A 20,749-nucleotide genomic window follows, 5' to 3' on the forward strand; every position below is an offset into this window, starting at 1 on the left:
AGAAGTTCCATAGGGTCAGGGGCAGTGATCTGGTATATAGTAGGTGCTCACTAAATATTTTCAATTAACAAGCAAAGGAGCAGGGTGAACTAGACTAAAACAGGCCAGATAGATGGGCAGACTGATGGAGAAATACAGGAGACAAAAAGTGGCTTGCCCTGGGCTGGCACCTCCCTGACCCCTTTGACCCCAGGTCCTCACTGAGACCCAGGTCTGAGGACTGGGACCACAGCCACCTAGGGCATGCCACGGGTGTGGCTTTGAAGGAATGTCCCCCATCCTTGGCCCTGTTCTTCCTACCTGTGACCTTTGGAGGCCTCACTTCTTCCCCCATAAAATGGGAGTGATACTGGCAGAGTATCACATATAGGGCTGTACAGGGCCATGCCCACAGATGATGGGGTGCTCTGTGCCACTGTAATACAATCGTGTCTCCTGCTGCTTGGCAACAGCCTTTTCTCTTCTTAGACCACCCCCTGAATTCCTCCACCCCCCAATATTCCCCTGACTCCCACCTATGTGGTCCTTTTTCCTTTCCGGGAAGGAAAGCCCAGAATAATGACGCTCCAGCCCACTCACATCCCACTCGCCTAGGATCACACACACACCCTGGCAACAGATTGTTACCAATATGGCATTTGCTTGTCATTTACACCCTTCCTCGGGTTCTTTGTCTCCCTCCTCACCCTCTTCCCCCAACCCCAGAGCAGGCCTAGGTCCACAGCCCACCTGGGGCTGGCACTGAACTCACCGTGGCCAGTGAACTGGCCAGTTCTTGGGTGGGGGCTCCCCCTTCTGGGCCTCTGCTTCCCATCTGTGTATGTGGGGATGAGGAGGGTGGATCAAGAGATGGCTTCTCCTGCTAGCCAGCTCTGATTGTCAGAGATTCTGACACTTCTGGGATCAGTTTGTGCTTTACCTTCAGATAGACCAGAGTTTGGATCTCTACCTCGACCAGGTAGACAGCCGGCCCTGTTATTACGAGACAGACTCCAAGGCAGGCCTGCAGAGGCCTGGGACCACAGCCCACCCCTGACCATTCTCAGCTCAAGCCCAGATAGACAAAGCTCCCCCCGCCAATACCCCCACAACAAAGCCCTACTCTTCTAGTCTTTTCTCTCTCATTCTCCATAGTGGCATTGTGAGCCATCAAGCCCCCAAATTCTTCTTGGCAAAACAAAGCTTGATGCTGCCCCTCCCTAAGCCCCTTCTATGTGGAGATTCTGGAGCTGCCTCTGCTTCCACTCTGTTCTTTCCTGTGTCCTTTGGGCAACTCTTCAAGTGTGTGCCCCCACTTTCTCATCTCCAGCCTGGAGCTCCTCTCCTTTATCTCCACAGGGAATACCTGTCTATGCCGATTATGGAGTCCACCCTGATCTCTCCCTCTTCAGCTCAGTCTGCCATATTTTTTCCAGATGCTACTCCTTATAGAAGACTCTTACTGCCCCTACTTGACCTTAGAACCATGGAGACCAAGAGGCTCTTGGAATGATTTTTCTGTGTCTCACTCTCTCCCCCCAGTATATGATGCTCCAACCATGATAGGTGTCTGCCAAAACAACAATGATAATAACCATTAACTGAGAAATAATGAATTATAATCATATATTGACCATTTATTCTGTACAATGCTCAGATCTCAGCATTTTACACATATCATTTCAGTTAATCCTCCCAAACCCCCAACAGACTTGTTATCTTTAGCCCTTTGGTTTAAGCTGAGAAAACTGAGGCTTAGAGAGGTGAAGTGACTTATCCAAGGTCACACAGCCAAGAAATGGCAGAGTCAAGACTGGAGTTGAAGTTCTTACCCACTGCCCTACTTGGCCTCCCTCCAATCCACAAAGAAAAAAGGGGACGTGTGTGAAGTTGTACCAGGGATGGGGCCATGGGGCCTCTAGAGAACCTAGCCCAGCCCAAGGTCAGAGGCAGATTTTGCAAATAAAACTCAATAACCTTCTATTAAGCACCTGCTCTGTGCAAAGCCTTATGCTAGGTGCTGGGGAGCAAAGAATGATACATGAGACATCCTAGTGCTCACAATCCTGCAAGAGAGGCAAGCCCATGTCCCACGGTAAAGCTAAGACCAGGGAGAAGTCGTCCCCAGAGGGGAACAGACAAGGCGCTAAGAGAATGCAGAGCAAAGACAGATTTTCATTATAGGAGTAAGGGTGGGAGGGTCCACAGGCTTTGTGAGAGAGAGGTTCGCATCTGAGCTGAGCCTTAAAAAGGTAGACAGGATTTCAACAGTGATTAAAGAAGGGGGGATGGCATTCTTGGCAGGAAGAACCCAGGGACCTGGGACAAAGACGCAGGTAGGGGCTGGGCATGTCCCAGGAGCCAAAGGAAACACATTCTCCAAGCCCCTCTCCCTGACACTGGCCCCAGTGTCCAGCCCTAAAGAGGTGCCACCTTGAGCATCCCTAGACTCACAGGCATCTGGATCACTTACTGTGAATGGGCACAGAAAGAGAGAAATAGCTGGGCACCTGGGCATGTGGTTTGACTGGAGGGACTCAAGGGATTAGAATCCAGGCTCTGGATGGAATCTTTGAAGATGAGAGATGCTAAAGGGAGGGGCACTGCCTTCAAAGTGGGGGAAGCTGAGGAGACAGCAAGGAAAAGGGCAAAGAATGTGAACTGGGCAGCAGGAAACCTGGCTTCTAGAGCCACTGAGCAAAGTTACATGGGAATTTGGGCTTATCCTGTCCAACCCCCATTTTATAGCTGGAAACACTGAGGCCCAGGTAGGGGAAGGAACTGGCCTACAGTCCCTCAGCATCTTCACTTAAAACCAGCAATGTGCTGAGAGTCAGGAGAGATCTGCCTTCAATGCATGATTCTGCTGTTAGCTCCCCAGTGACCCTTTTCCAGTCATTAGGCTCCCACTCTTACAAAACAACCCTAAAGATGGGTCGTGATTCAAAGACTCTGATAGTGTCTATGGATCCTTTCCCAAGAACAAGGCACACTCTCAAAATTATTCATGCCATTTCAGAAGTTCATGAACATTTGATATCAACATTCTCCAAGGGTGATCTAAGAACCCTTGGTGTCACAATCACCTTGACAAGGAATCTGTCAAAACAGGCTGATTCCAAGGCCCCACCATGGATCCCACCCTCCCAGGAGGCAGCTGAGTTTGAATCTCTAGATGAGTCTTAGAAAAGAGTCTATTTTTAGCAAGTTCCCCTTTGCTACTCTTGGAGGAGCAAATTTTGAGGCAGCCTGCCTTAAAGAACCCTCAGAGGAGGGAGTAAGGGGTGAGATGCTGAACCACTCTCCTTTTAGCTATGTCACATATTGCACTTCTGTTTCCTTGCCTATGAAGAGAGGGTTCTGTGTCTTGAAGGCTTAAAGCCACTGCTCATTAATCAAAGTTCTTTCTGGTTGAATCACCTGCTCAAGCTGACCATGGTCATGGTCTCGATGGGGGTGGAAGGAGTCCCAGCAAGCTGACTGAAGAAGCTCCCCAGATTTAGAAGTGACATTCTGAGATTAGCAGCCCTGCCTGTGAGGGAGTCTGAACTCCAGGGTTGAACTTGGAGTGACAGGTTCCCTATCAGCTCCAGCCTGCAGATTCCTTTCTTCTCTCTGGACTTTCTCTGGCCCTTAGCCAGCTCTGGCTTCCTTCCTTTTCCTTTCTGGCATGAGTGTCCTCCTAAACGTGAGTTCCCTGGTTCTAGCCTCTGCTCCCCTGCTTCCCTCCCCTCCCCATCACTGAGCCTGATAGAAGATCTCCAAGCCCCCAAGTGCCCTCCCAAAGAGATAAAGCTATCATGCTTTGTAAATGACAAGCTTACTTAACTAGAAGACTCAGGATAATCTGTGAAAAACTAAGGTGACCAATGACCAAACAATATCTAGGGAAAAAGCCAAATACCCTCAGACCTGCCCTGTCACCTGTCCGTGATGCAGGTGGGCTGCTGCCTAGACTCAGATGGGCTCAGAGCTGTGGCCAGCCCTGGGGCCAACACTGTAGGAAGGCCAATCCCTGAGTGAGGTGACAGCACAGGCTGGGAAGCAGGTGAACTGGATTGGAGACCCCGCTCTCTGAGCTGAGAATCTGCTCTCTGAATTTGAGTGAGTGCACATCCCTCTGTGAACCCCTGAACACTCCTGAATGTCCCATCCAGGGCAGTATAGGAAAGATTCAAGAGTACCCATGGGCTTTCGATAGATCTATGTTTAAATCCCAGTGTGCCACTTGCTGGTGGAGGGCTGAGTAGGCCTTGGGTAAGTTATTTAGCCTCCTTTAATAAAATGGGGATCTAATCTCTGCCTTGCTGGGTAGCTGCAAGGATTAAAAGACATAAGGCATGTAAAGCGCTTAGCATGGGGCCTGGCACATGGTAAGCCAATAACGTAAGCAGCTGTTTATCAGTCACCAGAGTGGGCCTCTGACGAGGAAGACTCTAGGCTTTCTGATTCATAAGTGGCCCTAAGCAACCCCAGAACCACCCACTCGAACTGGGTCTGGAGCCTTTATCTTTAGATTTCCAATCTGGAGAGAAGATGGGGAGATGAGAGGGGAAGGCAGGACAAGGGAGTGAAGAGAAAACTAAGAGGAGGGAGGTAGGTAAGGAAAATCAAGGGGTGAAGAGGGGTCTGGCTCCTCCAGCTGAGGGAAAAGGAAGAGGACTTCAGGGCAATTGTCAAGGCAGGATAAGCCTTCTCTCCTTTCCAGAGCCTTCCCTACGCCCGCCAAGGCAAGGCTTAGAGTGACACAGCCTGCTGAGATGCACAACCTTGGGTGTCAATAGGGACATTGAAGCCTTGGGTTACCTCCAGGTTCTGGCTCCCCACGTTGCCACTGCCCGCCTGTGGTGGCTTCTTCCAGCTGGAGCAGGCAGAGGTGGCCAAGCCAGGCTGAGAACAAACAACCTGCCCATTCAGCCTGCACAGGCACTGCCTGCTCACTCAAGGGACTCAGGGACCCCCTTGCTTGGGATTCTGACCCTGGTTCAGCAGCACTCTTCCTGTTGGCTCCCCATCTCTGTGCTGCACAGTACCCTCTGAAGGCTTCCACCGGCCCCACGATCCTGCTCCTTGGCCAACATTGCAATAGGGGAAAACCACTCTTCAGACCTTCAAAAGAAGCCACAGACAAGGTGTTCCAATTGCCACTGACCAGCTGTGTGACCTTCGGGATGTCACTTTCTCGCAGAGTGTGTTTCCCTTCTCTGGCTAATGAGGGCAATGGAGGGTAAGGACCATCTCTAAGGTTCTCCTGACAGTGGCTATGCTTTGTAGGAGATCTCAGGGCACACAGGGGCAAAGAAGACTTGCCTCAGGAGAGGAGTGGGCTGGGCAGGGCCCCGCTGAGAATGCAGTGGACGTGGCGATGGCCGAGGGTTATTATGATGATGATGATTATAATTGAAAATCCCAGCAGCAGACTCTTAAGCAATTTACAAAGAGCTTTCTCATTTTCCCCTGGGATTCACAATCTGGTGAGGTAAGTAGAGCTGGATGATGCTAATTCATATTAGGCAGATGAGGAAGTGCAGCAAGATTTAAGTGATGCGTCCCAGCTACTAAGTGCAGGGCAGGCGGTGCCAAAGAGGAAGTAATCATTACCGGGCTCCTACTGTGTGCCACCTCACCAGGCTATGCAGACCAGGGCTGACCTCCACAGCACAGCATGCCATTGCAGGGGCTACCGTCTCCATTTCACAGGAGACGAAACTGTGGCTGAGGAAAAGTAATTGATTTGCTCAAATCTCATGCTCCCTTGCAAAGCTTGGATTTGCACCCAGGTTTGTGGGGCTCCAGGATTTGCACTCTTTTCCATCTTCCTGTATGTACTGGGTTGAATAGTGTCCCCCAGGTTCATGTCTACCCAGAACTTCAGAATGTGACCTTATTTGGAAATAGTCTTTGCAGATGTAATTAGTTAAAATAAAATGAGGTCATACTGGATTAGGGTGGATTCTAAATCCAATATGACTGGTGTCCTTTTAAAAAGAGGAGGTGACACAGACACAGGGAGAAAGGGGAGAAAACCATGTGACAACAGAGGCAGAGGGAGTTGAGGGCCAAGGAACACCAAGGCAACCACCAGAAGCTAGGAGAGAGGCTCGAGAGAGACTCCCCCCACGGAATCTTCAGAAGGAACCTTGCTGACACCTTGATTTCTGACTTCCGTCTCCAGAACTGTGAGAGAATAAATGTCTGCTTTTTTAAGCCACCCAGATTGTGGTACTCCATTGAGCAGCCCTAGGAAATTAATATACTGTGAATCCACTGAGCAGCAGACCTGGGACTCTTATTTTCAGATTCCTACTCACTAAGCAGCCTTGGAGGTTAAGGGGTGTGAAGGCCTGTGAGAGGTCAGTCTTGCCTCTCCTTCACCTCCCTGACCCAAGCTGGCCTGAAGTCCACCACCTGTGCTCCTTCCCATCCTAGTCTCTATACACCCCACAGGGACCTTCTATCACACAAACAAGCATCCTCTGAGACCAGTCTCCAGGTCAACAGCACTCCTGCCCCCACCTGGCTCTCTATCTGGCCCACCCTCTACCACCACCTGGAGAGCTGTGTTTTTGAAATGCAAATCTGATTCTTTCAGAGGCTAGCTTAATCTTCTTCCCTAGCTCCCTACCACCTGTAGAACTCCAGCTCTTCAGCCTGAGCCAGATCGGACCCCAGACTTCCTCTCCGGCCTTACTCCAGGCCAGTCGTGCCCCACCTGTCCCCACCACTCACCACCATCTGCTCCAACAGATGGAACTATTTGGAGTTCCCCCTAACAAGCCCTGGTGCCTTTGCACATGCTGCTCTACTTGGAAGATAAATCCAGCCCAAACACCACATCTCTTCTTTGTGAAGACTTTTCCTTAGTGAACAACCTCACCCTGATACCTTGTACACTGTACATCTTTACACGTCTGCCCGTTTACCCCGCCTGTGAGGACTGCTGGATTCATCTCCGTTCCTGGAGCCCTAGGGCCCAGCACAAACGCATTCAAGAATGTTGAACTGGGGCGCCTGGGTGGCTCAGTCAGTTGAGCGTCTGTCTCACATGGTCACGATTCATGGTTCACAAGTTCGAGCCCCGCGTCGGGCTCTGTGCTGACAGCTCAGAGCCTGGAACCTGCTTCAGATTCTGTGTCTCCCTCTCTCTCTGCCCCTCCCCAGCTCGTGCTCGCTCTCTGTCTCTCTCTCTCTCTCTCTCTCAAAAATAAATAAAAACATTTTTAAAAAGTGTTGAATTGAACAGTAACAATTGCTAATACTTACCAAGTGTTTACTACCAGCTCAGAACTATGTACAGCATCCCATGTACGTTACCACACAACCGTATGGAACAGATACTATTATTGGTTCTGTTTTAGGAAATGAAGGAAGAAATGAAGTGCCTTGCCCAAGTCTACCCAACTGGTATGTGGCCAAGCCTGAATGACTCTCAAGCCAGTGCTTGTAACCAATATTAGGTACACTAGGGGCGCCTGGGTGGCTCAGTCAGTTAAGCGTCTGACTTTAGCTCGGGTCATGATCTCACAGTCCGTGAGTTCGAGCCCCGCATCGGGCTCTGTGCTGCCAGCTCAGAGCCCGGAGCCTGTTTCAGATTCTGTGTCTCCCTCTCTCTGACCCTCCCCCATTCATTCTCTGTCTCTCTCTGTCTCAAAAATAAATAAAGGTTAAAAAAAAAAATTAAAATAAATAAATAAATAAATAAATAAATATTAGGTACACCATCCATCCTAATACCATCATTTTACAGAAAAGGAAACAAAAAAGGAAAAGCAACTTGCCCGCATACAAGGCATGGACCCAGATCTTTAGATTCCTTATTCAATGCTCTTCCTCTTCTCATTCTACAGAACCCTATTCCAGGAGGACACAGACACTAGCAAGGCTGTATTTCCTGGAGAGCTTTCTCCTGCCTCCCCTAGAGCAGAGTCCAGCATGGATGGGCCCAAGCACGTAGCTGGCGTCCATCTATGGCCAGGAGATATAGTAGTAAAAAAGACAGATAAATCTACCTCTAAGAAGTCTGAGGCCTGCTTAGATATTACAATGTCAGGGCTTGAGGGAACACTTTGGGAATCACTTAGTACCATCACCCATTATATAAAGTCATCCACTTCAACAAATTTATCAAATACCAATCATAAGCTGGGCACTGTGTGGGGACACTGGGAAGAATGAAAGCAAATTTCTACCCAGGTGACATTTGCACCTTAGTGAGGGGAGACAAACAACTAGCAAGTTTATGTATAATTACAAACTCTCATGAACACTATGAACTACAGGGAGCTCTAAGAACGTGTAACAAGAAAAACTGACATTCCAGGGAGTTGGCAGAAGCCCCCCTGAGAAAATCACTCTTGGGCTGAAATCTGAAGAATGGGAGTTAAACAAGGTAAGAATCAAGGGAAGAGTATGCTAGACAGAAGGAACAGAATGTGCAAAATCCCAGAGGCCAGAGAGTTCATGGTGCCTAGATGAACTAAAAGAAGGCTAGAGTAGCTGGTTTCCAGAGAGGTGGGCAGGGACTTGATCCTGAAGGTCTTAGAGGTCAAGGTAAGGAGCAGAGAACTGAGCAGAGCAATGACACCCCTTGTTCAAAGCCAAGCCCAGAGCAGACAACGAGTTATTACATTATTCGGTGAAGGGGTAATTTGTCCAAGATCTCAGGGAAGACCTGGGACTTGAAACCAGAACCCCCACCTGCCAGGCTAGGGCTGCAGGGCCACTTCAGTACGTATGTGGGAGAAGACAAGGGATGCTTTCCCGGTGTTTCAACCTATAGGAGGTTCCAGTTGCCTCTCTGTACCTCTCTTAAGTTCTAGGGCAAGACAATCACCTGTGTTTGTGAAAACATAGACTGCTGGGCTCCATGAGTTATTCAGTTTGTCCGATGGGAGTCCCTCAGATTTGCATTTCTAACAAGATCCCAGGTGACCCTGCTGCTGCTAGTGGAGTGACCATACTTTGAGAGCTACTGCTCTAAAGGATATGGGGGCAAAGGATATGGGGGCATAGTGAGTGGGGACCACAGCCAGGATCCTTGGGGGCTAGAAAGGTAGATTTCTAAATCTGGGTAGCAATGAGACAAACTCCATCACTCTGAGACACCTAAGGGAGCTCTGAGTCCCAGAATTTATCTTACTACCTGCTCAGCCAGGGAAACTGAGGCTTAGGGGGTTTAGACTCTTACGTAAGAGAAGTGCAATACAAATGTGCTGAGTGAACAGATAAACACAAAAGGGTTGACCAAAGTCCAAAGAAGACCCCTGCACCAGACTCCAGGGCTCCTGAGCTCCAAGCCAGAGTCTTTCCTGTCCCAGGAAAGGGATTCAGGAAAGGGGACAGCAAGCTCAGCTTTCCCCAGATTCTGCTGCCAGAAACATTTTAAGAATTGCAGAAATCTGCTCTTGGCCCCCAATCCTATCACCCATCCACCCTCCTTCCTTTTACACTCTCAGCTCCCTCCCTTTTACACTCCAAATCCTGTGCACTTTATCCTGGCAAGCAGAGCAGCGGAGAGGGGAGGTGAAGTAACAGGGAAGAAAAACTGGAAGTGGAGGAAGAATTCTTGCACTTGGATGTCCTTCCTCCGGAACAAATCCTTTCTTCCATAAGAGTCTCAGCTTCCCTCTATCCTTGTATCCAGGCTACCCCCAATCTACCCACATTTCAGTACCAGCATCTGAAACCCACAAAACCAGGGGTTTTAAATTTCTAAACCAGCTTTTCACCCAGTTTTTCTATATTAGAGTGGCCCTGGACAGAATTTTTCTATCCTATCCTAGCTGGCAGCAAAATGGCATGTCTCTTGCAAACCCACACACATAGACTCACTTAATATACAAACAGCTATACATGTACATAAAAACAAATATACCAGAACTTATAAAAACACATACACATGTACATAAAGATACAGTATTCATTGTTCACTGATAAAACATACCTTGGCACCCAAATGCAGAAGAAAAACACAGAGAGACACACATGCAGACAGACTACAAATCTAGACATGCATGCGCTACACCAGTACGTGGGGAAAGGGGTACAGACACACCCAGAGACCACTCTCAGAGTAGAGGTCTCCTGAGGGGTGGGGGGTCGTATTCCCATATGGGCTCTGGCCCTTTAAGAGAGCGGTTTTCCCTCCTTTCAGGGCACCTAAGGTGCAGCTCTACCCCTGAGAGCTGTAAGGGTGAGGGTGGGAGTGTGGCTGACCCGATCAGGCCCGGTCTGGGCCACTGTCCCCAGGCCGCCACAGGAAATGGATCCTTGAACCGACTTGGTCACCAGCCTGAGGACCGCTGTTGCTGCCACCACCCCCCCCACACACACCGACACGCACACACGCCCACCCCTCCACACACACACACATACGCGCACACACACGCACACGCGCGCGCACACACAAACACACACCCGGGCTTCAGGCAGGACACGCCCTCCGCTCCAGCTCGCCCGGGTGCGCGGGCTCCGCCGTCAGCCCAGCTCTTTCTGGACCCTGGGGTGTGGCCGCCCACCTGCCGGCAGAGAGTCTCCGCCCGGCGGGGACACTCCCGCCGCCGCCGCCACCCACCGCCCCGGCCAAGTGGCTGGCTCCCGGGGACTAGAGCGCGTCGGCCGCCGCCCCCCCCCACCCCCACCCCTTCCTCCCGGCAGTGCGGAGACAAAGCCGCGCACACGCACACGGGGGCTACGCGGGTGCACACCCGCCCTCACACGCGCACACCCGGGGAGTCACACTGGCGCTCACACGGCGACACACACACACACACACACAGCCACGGGGTCCAGCCACAAGCGAGGCCACTGGCACACACCCTCATCCAGATGTACACACACTCAGCTACATATTGGGACACACCCTCTAATAGACACATTCACGGACACACGCAGACACACACACCCTCACCCAGATACACACACGCCATCCAGTCCAGACACGCGGAGACATACAGCGCACACCCCCCCTCCCACGCAGATGCACACCCCGAGCACACGCACGCGCGCACACACACAGCAACCACTTGCCCAGACCCACGGGCACACGCGCGCTCACACCCAGCACCCGGAGATGTGGACCCCGCCACACATACCGGCGCCAGTACTGGGACTCACGGACCAAGGCCCGGGGCTCCTGGCTGGGACGCCCGCCCTCCGCCCCGCGGGTGTCCAGCCCCCGGGAGCCGGCCTGTCAGTGCTCGAGGACGGGAGACCGAGCCCGGAGCCCTCGCCACACACAGACACACACGAGAGCAGACGCGGCGGGGTCCCCGGGGCCCGGACGACGGTGGCGCGGGCGGCTAACCTGGCAGGGGCGGCGCGGCTTCCGGGCGCTGTCTGTCCTCAGTCCGTGCGTCCGGCGGCCGCCCGGGCGGGCTCCGAGGCGCACTCGAGCTGCGCAGAAATGCCCCGCTCGCTCGCTCGCTCGCTCTCTCCCTCCCACGGCGCCCAGCCCCCTCCCCGCCCTCCCCCCACACCCCGGCTCCCCCTCCGCCCCGCCCCGGCTGGCTGCCCCCGAGGAGGCGGCGGCGGCGATCCCGGCCTCCCCAGCAGCCGCCCACGAGCTAGCGAGCAGCGGCGCCGAACGGCGAGCAGCCGGGGAGCGCCGCAGCCGCCGGAGCCGCCGGAGCCGGGGCCGCGCGTCGGGAGGAGCCGCGCCGGCCCCCGGGGAGGGGAGGGGAGGGGGCTGAGCCCCGCGAGCCCTCCTGGCGTCCGTAGCCCGCCGCCCGCTTCCCCACGTGGGCCCTGCGCCCGGCGTCTACCTGAGCCGCCGCGGAGCTCAGAGGCCGGGGCCGAGCGGCTGGGCGACGGAGAGGAGACCGACCCCACCCGGGCCTCTTCGCCCTCCCCGTCCCGGCCCGGTGGGCTCGCGCCCCGCCCCCACCTCCTCCCTGGGCCTCGGCAGCGCCGGCCTGGGTTTTCCGTAGCTAAGACGCCTCGGCTCCCGGCCCGGTGCCCCGGGCTAACCCCACGGCCCGGCGTCCCGCTCGCCGGCCTCCTCTACCTCCAGCCGGGACCTGGCCGACGCCCACCAGCCTCCCCACCACCCGTCCATTGTTCCCGCCGCCGGAGCTTGCGGAAGATCGCGCAGCGCCTTCCAGCCCTCTCCCAGGTGGCATTACCTCTGGACTCTCTGGGGCCCTCCCAAGAACTGGCCCCTGACCCCAACGCTCACCCTCCACAGGCTCTGGCACGACCAGAGTAAGGAGCTTTTCTAAATTAGGATTATAACCTCTAGCCTTTATAGGCGCTCCTTCAGGTCCTACTTGGAATATAGACTGAGGTTTGGGGAGGGAGGAATTAACCCAAGTTCAGCAAGATAGCAGCGGGGAGAAGATGGGGGGTCCGTTCCACAGATGAAGAAACTGAGGGCTCCTGGGACAAGGCCAGGCCCTCCAGAAGTACAAGGAGTAATGAGCCTGTCCTCCTTTGTTAGATACTAAATAAAGCAGAGCCAGGGGAAAGAAGCAAGTGTTATGTATTTCGTGGGTTTTACTGAAAGTCAAAACGAAGGTAAAGGCCTATTATGTGCAGAAGCTTTCACCTCCTTTGTCTCCCTTAGCCTATAGAGTCCTATGTGGCAGCTGTGATTATCCCCATTTTGCAGATGAGCGGCCTGTCCTAGGTCTCTCCACCAGGCAGCACAGCTAAGATAAAGCCCAACCATTATTCAAGTTCTTCACTATGGTCCTTTCCTCCAGCATAGGAAACTAAATGCCAAACAAGCAGCTGAGAACCTAAAAAATCAAGGAGGGGGGCTTAGTTTGCACTCCAAAGAATTTCCACAAACTAAGAGCAGAACTGAGGGAGCCAAGGCCCCAAAGCAAGACCAAGCACGTCTTGTCCAGGAGGAGAAAATTATAATTAATAATAAGAACTAATGATAACCGGCATGTTTGGAGCACTTACTACGTTCCAGGCACTGTTTTAAGAGCTTTGCTTGCACTAACTCATTTAATCACGCAATAACACTGTGAGAAAGAGGCTCTTCTTATCCCCTCTTTCTACAGTAGGAAACTGAAACACAAAGACAGTACATAGTTTGATGAAGTGGCAGAGCCAGGATTCAAATCCAGGAAGCTGATTCCCAAGCCTGCGTTTTTAACCACCGTACACCAGACAGAAGCAGTCCCAGTTGTGAGACAAAGGCATGTGAACTACTAGAGCGCCCACCACAGCAGAACCCTCTTTAACTTGCTGCCGTCCGTCTCCCTGTGTGTACTCAGGGCACAGCACGCAAAGCCTGGTATGGAGGCCTCATCTGTTAAACTACTGCACGACTGCCACATGGGGCCAGAGTGCTGAGTGCCACGTGCGGGGCTCACTTGCAGCCCTCTCTGCTCTGCTGGCATTTTTATCAGTGGCTTCAGATGAAGCAAAGGAAGGGATGAAATGCTTATCAGATCTGCTGCTGGCATGAAGCTGGAAGGGCAAACACTCTGTAAACCAAAATTAGTTTCCAGAAGATCTCAGCAGCCTTGGGGCTGTGCTGGAACCAACAAGATGAGGTGCCGCACAGAACAAATGTAAATTCCTGCCCTTTGGTTCAAGCCAAAGCAGTCCCACAGAACTTTCTGCGATGATGGAAATGTCCTAAATCTGTAGCTACCAGTGGCTGTAGAGCACTTGAAATATGGCTAGTACAACTGAGAAACTGAAATTTTAATATTTAATTTTTAGTACTTAAAATTTAACTAGCCACATGGGGTTAGTGACTGCCATATTGGACTGTACAGTTCCAAATGATCAAGTGCCCAAAGTACAAGATATAAAGAATCTAGATTAAGAAGAGTTCCAGTGAGTGGCACCTGGGTGGTTCTGTCAGTGGAGAGACCGACTCTTGATTTCAATTCAGGGCATGATCTCACAGTTTGTGAGACTGAGCCTCACGTAGGGCTCTGCTCTGAGAGCTCAAAGCCTGCTTGAAAATCTCTCTCTCCCTCTATCTCTGCCCTCCCCCACTCTGTGCTCTCTCCCCCCTCTCTCTGTCTCTCTCTCTCTCAAAATAAATAAACATTAAAAAAACAAAAGAAGAGTTCCAGTGAAAATGACTTAAAGGTTTGAGTTGACCTCAAGTTCAACAGTGCAATGTAGCTGTAAAAAAGAAAGGAAGGGAGGAAGGGAGAGAAGGAGGGAAGAAAAGAAGGAAGAGGGGGAAAGTGAACATGATAATACTGTATCAACAGAAACCAGAGGTCAGACCAGCCAGGTGCTGCCCTGGGCAGATCACGTCTGGGCCATGGGGCTCAGCTCTGGGACCCACATTCTGAGGGCAACACTGTCACATGAGAACATGTCTAGAGGAGGAGACAAGAATGCTGAGGACCTGGATCCCATGTTGTGTGATGACTGACTTACAATAGCCTTGAGAAGGGAAAGCATAGGGTGGATATAGTGGCTATCTCCAAGCCTCTGAAGGGTTGTCACACAGAAAGGGGAATAATAATTTCCTATTATTCAGGTCTAATAAACAAAAAAAATTCTGCAAACCCCTAGGCCACATTATCTGAGGGAAGGATCTATGTCTAATTTCTCTTTCTGTTCCTCTGGGCATCCAGTCTACCGAGAACCTGGTCCATATTACACACTGACTACAAATTTGCTGACTGAATGGATGTGAAAGAATCCCACTCAGCTCTAGTGGGTAGACATCAGGGAGGACAATTTCAGCTCACTATAAAGAATGCACTAACCATCACAGCTATCCGAGAATGAAACAATGACCTTGGGAGTCACTGGGACCCAATGACCTTGGAAGTCATTTATTGACTCCCTAACAATAAATGTATTAAAAGAGATTGGGTCTTCACATCCACGTGGCCACCAGACACATGAAAAGATGCTCAATATCACTTATCAGGGAAAGGCAAATCAAAAGTACAATGAGCTATCACCTCACAGCTGTCAGAATGGTTAAAATCAATGACACAAAAAACAGCAGGTGCTGGCTAGGATGTGGAGAAAAGGGAGTCCTCTTTCTTGCACTGTTGGTGGGAATGTAAACTGGTGCAGCCACTGTGAAAAACAGTATGGAGTTTCCTCAAAAAGTTAAAAATAAAACTACCCCCACGAACCAGAAATCACACAACTAGGTATTTACCCAAAGAATACAAAAATACTAGTTTGAAGGATACATGCACCCCAATGTTTATAGCCGCACTACCTACAATAGCCAAATTATGGAAGCAGCCCAAGTGCCATCAATAGAATGAATGGATAGAAGATGTGGCATGTATACACAATGGAATATTACTCAGCCATAAAAATGAATGAAATCTTGTCATCTGCAATGACACAGATGGAGCTATAGACAGTATTACACTAAGAGAAATAACTCAGTCAGAGAAAGATAAATACCATGTGATTTCACTCATAGGTGGAATTTAAGAAACAAAATAAACGAGCAAAGGGGAAAAAAGAGAGGGAGAGAGAAGCAAAACAAGAAACAGACTCATAACTATAGAGAACAAAAAGTAATGGTTACCAGAGGGGAGGTGGGTGAAGGGATGAGTAAAACAGGTGATGGTGATTAAGGAGTGCACTTGTGATGAGCACCAGGTGATGTACAGAGGTGTTGAATTACTATATTGTACACCTGAACCTAATATTATACAGTATGCTAACCAACTGGAATTTAAATACTTTTTTGAAATTTTTTTAATGTTTATTTTTGAGAAAGAGAGAGAAAGAGGGAGACAGAGCGCAAGTGGGGGAGGGGCAGAGAGCGAGAGGGAGACACAGAACCCGAAGCAGGCTCTAGGCTCTGAGCTGTCAGTACAGAGCCCGACACGGGGCTCAAACCCATGAACCCCGAGACCATGACCTGAGCCGAAGTCAGATGCTTAACCGACTGAGCCACCCAGGTGCCCCATAAATAAAAACTTTTTAAAAAAGAGATCTGTGTATTTTGTTTAATGTTTATTTATTTTGAAAGAGAGAGAGAGAGAGCAGGCAAGCATGACCAGGAGAAGGGGCAGAGAGAGAGGGAGAGAGAGAATCCAAAGCAGACTTTACACTCAGCGTGGAACCTGATTCGGGGTTCCATCTCACAATCTTGAGACCATGACCTAAGCTGAAATCCAGAATCAGATGCTTAACCGACTGAGCCACCCAGGCACCCCTAAATAAAAACTTTTTGGAAAAGAAGAGAAAATGCCAACACATAATGTAAGTAGCAAAGCCAGCCCTCATTCTCAATCTAATCAGCAAAAATTTATTTACTTTCTGTCAGAAAAGAGACTGGGTCTTCATTTGGAAGCTGAACTAGGAACCAGGTGACCGACCACTCAAGCTGAAAAATGGGCAAGTTCTATTAGGAGGGAAAAAACAAGATCAAGGCTGTGCTTCCAGACAGCTATTGGGCTGTATGTACAGAACAAACCAACATGGAGGGACCAGAGGCTGGGAGGACCAGTTAGGAACCACTGCAGTGGTCCAGGAGATACGAGAGGAGACAAGGGGGCTGTCAGAACGGAAAACCAAGGACAGCTATGTCACGAAAGGAGCATTGACCCTCTACTGGGAGTCAGGCACTGCAGGTTCTAGTCCTCCCTCTGCCTTTAACTTATTGTGTGCTCTGGGGTAAATCCCTTCCCTTCTCTGGATTTGTTTTCCTATCTCTGAAATGCAGAAAAATCCCCAAGTCCCTTCTAATTCTGGATTCTTTTTATGGGAGAGAGATTACGAAAGATAACTGGGATAATGTATCAGCCTTTACAAGCTTCAAAGTAACAATACCATTGTTCTCATTACTATTGTTATTATTATTACAAAGGCAGCTTCCCCAGTGAAGAGATTGGTAGGAGAGGACAAGAAGTCAAAGGCCTGCATCTGTAGGGGTGGGAGTTGGAGACAAGGTCCTCCAGTCTTTGGGGAGGGCCAGCTAACAACTCTACCCCTCCCCTAAGTTCTGTGAAGACAAACAGGTCTCTGTGTTGTCACCTTATGAACTATTTCCTCATTCCTTTGAGCCACACCCCATACTTGGCTAAAGGAAGCAGCCAGTTCTAGGAAAAGTTAGACTCTGTCTCCCTTCTTTTAATGTTTGCAAACACCTGATGTGGTCTTTTCCTTAAATCATCTCTTATGAAAACAGCCAGTAATATTGGGCACTATATGCCGAGCAATGTTACAGAATTTTCTCACCTTGGAAGGAAGCTATAATTATTATTCCCATTTTATAGGCAGGGATACTATGGCTCGTGGAAAGAAATGATTTCCCCACAGTCGCACAGCTTATGAGGAGGATTCCAATACAAGTGTGTGCATCCAAGGCTGTGTTCTCAAAAGCTTCCAGCATTTTACTATATAATTTTGTAACAACCTGGGGAGGAGGGCAAAATCAGTATGGTCTCCAGTTTAGGGCAGGGAAAACTGAAGCTCAGAGAGGTTAAGTTAAATCACTCTGACAAGTTAGTAAAATCTTTCAATGTGCAGTTCAATGTTCTTTCCACTTCTCTGTTCCTCTCCTCTGACCCAGCAGCACTTCCCTCCTTCTTCTGTACCTTGCAGGGCCTCCCCAATCTTCCTAGGTCTGATGGGTAGGGACTTGCCCAGCCCACTTAAGAGAAGGACTTTTACTGGTCCTTTTTCTGGGGCAGGGAAAGGGAAGCATTTTTGAAAGGCAAAAGTTAATTCCACCTCCTCCCTCCACACACACACCACCAGCACACACACCCCAGCCCAGGGCCTTGAGGTGACAGGGTGAAGGCTTACAGGGTGAGTCACACGGAGCTGAATTGCCAGTCACCGGAGCACCAGGTGCTAAGCTTAGTTTACAGGGGTGGAAAAGTAGGCCAAGTGCTCTCATCCCCAGGAGGACAGCCCAGTTGCAGGCTGTGCCCCCAACTCATCTCCTCTCTGAATGCTGCAAACATTTAGGAAACACCACACAAGCCCCAGGGGGCAGAGGGGGTAAGGCTCTGCCCCCAGGGGGCAGAGGGGGCAGTGGGGACACAGGACAAATAAGAGTGCATCCCCATGCTTCAGAGTGAGTACAAATGTGAGTACAAAGTAATATATACTTATAAAGAGTGATGGGGGCACATGGTGATTAATTCCAAGGAGAGAAACTAGCAAAGGAGTTGAGGTTAGAGTGGAGTCTTAAAGAGTGAGTTGAACATGCAGAAGTGGCAGAGGGGAACTCCAGCCTGCAGGAATGCATATGCAGAAGCCCTAATGCTTAGATACATTTGGACTCCATCTAGCAGGCAATAGGGAGCCACAGAGTGCACTATGGCTTTGGAGAAAGACAATCTGGGTTTGAATTTGCCTTTGTCCCTTCTCAGCTGTTTGACCTTGGACAAGTTTACTTAAAACCTTTGGTAGAGATATTATTATTCCCATTATTTGCTTTCCCCCTTCTTGTAAGATTATGCATTCTAGCCAGTTGATTTGTGACTTGAGTACCCTCCAGAGGAAGGAGTACATTTCCATGCCAGGCTTGACCACATGACCTACTTTGGCCAGTGAAATATGGGTGGGAGAGATTATATGCCAGTTCTAAGTAGAAATTTGAAGAGCCATTGGATGTTTCATTCTAAAATCATACTATTTTGGGGCGCCTGGGTGGCGCAGTCGGTTAAGCGTCCGACTTCAGCCAGGTCACGATCTCGCGGTCCGTGAGTTCGAGCCCCGTGTCAAGCTCTGGGCTGATGGCTCGGAGCCTGGAGCTTGTTTCCGATTCTGTGTCTCCCTCTCTCTCTCTGCCCCTCCCCCGTTCATGCTCTGTCTCTCTCTGTCCCAAAAATAAAAATTTAAAAAAAAAAAGTTGGAAAAAAATAAATAAAAAATAAATAAATAAAAAATAAAATCATACTATTTTATCTCTGCCATTGGAATGGCATGTCCTGGATAGGGTCTGTGCCCTCAGCCCAAATTTGAAAGTGAAAAGACCCATAGGACAAAGTTCCAACCACCTACAGCCACACTACAGCTACTGATGTTTAATGCGAGGGAAGAAACTTTGTTGTTGTGTAAGACACTGAGATTTGGGGACTGTTTGCTATCACAGCATGATGTAGCAAATGCTACCTAGTACGCTCCCTACAACATGGGTGATTTTAGTAGTATCTACCTTGTGGACTATTGTGAGGATTATTTCAGGCAAAGTGTACAACCATTTCATCAAGGACTTGAAATGGCATTATAAAATGATCACTCCGCCCACACAGATATAGAAATTTGATAGAGGACAGACATGACATTTACAAAAGAAGAGCAGAGGATGTTGTGGTGGGTTGAAAAGTGTTCCCCCTCCCCAAATTCATGCACCCAGAACCTCAGAATATGACCTTTTTTTTTTTTTTTTTTGGATATAGGGTAGCTGTAGATGTGATTAGTTAGGGATCTAAAGATTAACTCATCCTGGATTTATAATGGGCCCCAAATCCAATGACTGGTGTCCTTATAAGAAGAGAAGATATACAGACGCACAGAGGAGGTGGCAACGTGCAGGTGGACGCAGAGAATACAGTGATATGTCTATGAGTCAGAGAACCTCCGAGGACTGCAGGCAATCGCCAGAAGCTAGGATAAAGGCATGGGGTGTTTGCTCCCTTAAAGTCTCCAGCAGAAAGATGGATGCCCACCCTGCTGACATCTTGATTTGGACTCCAGCCTCCCAAACTGCGAGAGAATAAATTCCTGTTGTTTTAAGCCACCGGTTTGTGGTAATTTGTTATGACAGCCCTAGGAAACTAATACAGATGGATTACTTTAAAAATGATACTGAACAATTGGTTATTCGTTTGGAAAAAAATAAAATTGGATTCCTACCTCATGGCATACACAAAAATAACTATCTGTTGGATTAAAGACCTAAATTTGAAAAGCAAAACTTTTAAATCTTTAGAAGCAACAAAAGACCATTCTTTGGACCTCAGGGTGGGGAAGGCTTTCTTAAACAAGACACAAAAACCACAAATTATATTAGTCTGTGTTCTCACAGAAACAGAACCAATAGGGGATAGATAGATAGATAGATAGATAGATAATAAGAAATTGGCTCACGTGGTTGGGCTGAGAAGTCCCAAGATCTGCAGGTGGCAAGCTGGAAACCCACGAGAGCCAGTGGTGTTAAGTTCCAGTCTGGAGAAGAACAGTGTCCCAGCCAGAAGACATCCAGGCAGAGAGAACAAATTCTCCCTTACTCTGCCTTTTTGTTCCATTCAGGTCTTCAATGGACTGGATGAAGCCTGCTCACACTGGGGAGGGCAATCTGCTTTACTCAGTCTACTGATTCAAATGTTAATCTCATCCAGAAACATTCTCATAGACACACCTAGAATAATATTTAACTAAATATCTGGGCACTCTGTGGCCCAGTCAAACTGACACATAAAATTAATATGGATAATTCTCAAAAACATAATGTTGGTAGAAAAAAAAGCATATTGTAAAGGATACAACTTATATAAAGCTTTAAAATATACAAAGCAATGATATATATTGTTTAGGGATACTTGTAGTAAAACTTTTAAAGACATTTATTGGGGCACCTGGGTGGCTCAGTTGGTTGAGCGACCGACATCAGCTCAGGTCACGAGCTCACACTTTGTGAGTTCAAGCCCCGTGCCCGACTCTGTGCTGACAGCTCGGAGCCTGGAGTCTGCGTCGGATTCTGTGTCTTCCTCTCTCTCTGCCCTTCCCCCACTCGTGCTCTGTCTCTCTCTGTCTCAGAAATAAACATTAAAAAAAATTTTTTTAAATAAAGGTGTTTATTACCATGATAAACACCAGGATAAACTGTAGGATAGTGGATACCTCTGGG

At 49.3% G+C, this 20,749-nt stretch overlaps 1 protein-coding gene across 13 annotated transcripts in view; it reads right to left on the reverse strand.

Annotated features, from left to right (window-relative positions):
* EPB41L1 (erythrocyte membrane protein band 4.1 like 1) overlaps positions 1-20,749 on the reverse strand; it is a 164,724-nt gene that overhangs the window by 114,094 nt on the left and 29,881 nt on the right. For 2 of the 13 annotated variants that reach the window (XM_042931072.1, XM_042931068.1), the window contains exon 1: positions 11,285-11,405. The exons of 10 other annotated variants lie outside the window; for them this stretch is intronic. The gene's annotated coding sequence lies outside the window, so the exon portion shown is untranslated. Of the gene's footprint in view, positions 1-11,284; positions 11,406-19,989; positions 20,184-20,749 lie in introns of those variants that run through there. One more of the 13 variants, XM_042931065.1, reaches the window with a different exon arrangement.

Source organism: Panthera leo, chromosome A3, assembly GCF_018350215.1.
Source record: "Panthera leo isolate Ple1 chromosome A3, P.leo_Ple1_pat1.1, whole genome shotgun sequence".
NCBI classification, from domain to species: Eukaryota; Metazoa; Chordata; class Mammalia; order Carnivora; family Felidae; genus Panthera; species Panthera leo.